This window comes from Rhinolophus sinicus, chromosome X (genome assembly GCF_036562045.2).
Source record: "Rhinolophus sinicus isolate RSC01 chromosome X, ASM3656204v1, whole genome shotgun sequence".
In the NCBI taxonomy this organism is placed as follows: domain Eukaryota; kingdom Metazoa; phylum Chordata; class Mammalia; order Chiroptera; family Rhinolophidae; genus Rhinolophus; species Rhinolophus sinicus.
Genome location: NC_133768.1, coordinates 106,449,610 through 106,450,914, shown reverse-complemented (window position 1 = coordinate 106,450,914; position 1,305 = coordinate 106,449,610).

Sequence of the window (1,305 nt, the reverse complement as noted above, 5' to 3'; positions counted from 1 at the left end):
TTGCTCACCCAGAGAGGGTACATAAATATACGCTCTTACTGACACTCTGTGAGCTTGCTTATATCCCCATATTTTCATTAATAGTACTTACCAGCGAACATATTTTTGCTAATCTCCAACATGAAAGATAGCATTTCATTTTCATTTGCACTTTTGTATTAATGAGGTTGAACATTTATATGCTTATTGATAAGTTGCATCTCCTATAAATGGACTGTTTATATTCTTTCTACATTCTGTGGCTGGGTTGTTTGTGTTGTTTTTCTTTACTTTCAGTGAGAAGAATTTAGAAGACAGAAAAGTGATGGTGGAGAAGACATTGCAGGCTTTAGAATTGCTGGAGCAATGGCAAAATGGCACAGAAATACATGTTAAGCCCAAGAACTGTCAGGTCGATCAGATGTAGACAGTGTAGGATAAGTGAATCCTGGGGAAATGGCACAAGGGAAATGGCTTGCTGTGTATTGAGCCAAACTAAACAGGTAAACACTGTTTACATGTTTGCATGATTATGAGGTCTGACAATTAAGTTCACGAACTCATCCTAGAGAAAGTGCTGCATCCCTCATTGCTGGATATCACTACAGTCACCTTCGAAGTACTCCCCTTGGGAAGCTATGCACCGACACCAGTGCCTAGTCCACCCTTCAAAGCAATTTTGGAACTCTTTGTCTGCAATGGCCGTCAGAGCTGTCATCATATTACCCTTGATGTCCTGAATGTCATCCAAATGTCTTCCTTTCAATATTTCCTTTATCTTCAGATGTAGATGGATAAAGAAAGAAGTCATCGGGGGCCAGATCAGGTGAGTAGGGAGTGTGTTCCAATACAGTTATCTGTTTCTTGGCTAAAAACTCCCTCACAGACAGTGCCCGTGAGCTGGTGCATTGTTGTGATGCAAGAGCCATGAATTGTTGGCAAAAATTTCAGATCATCTCATTTTTTCACGCAGCCTTTTCAGCACTTCCAAATAGTAAACTTGGTTCACTGTTTGTTCAGTTGGTACAAATTCATAATGAATAATCCCTCTGATATCCAAAAAGGTTAGCAACATCATTGCAACAAGTTTGTGAACTTAATTGTCAGACCTCATATGGGGAAATTATTTCTTGATGCCTAGATGAGACAAGCAATAGTGTGGATTCACATTCAGGCTGTGGACCACTGTTTGCTGATTGCATGGTGAACAATTTCAGGTACCTTATCAAGGTGAACGACTACAATCTGAACAGAAAACAAACAACATCGCAGCAAGCAGCTGGGCAAGACTGGCTACAAAAACATCATGTGGAGCAGCAAGTCAGT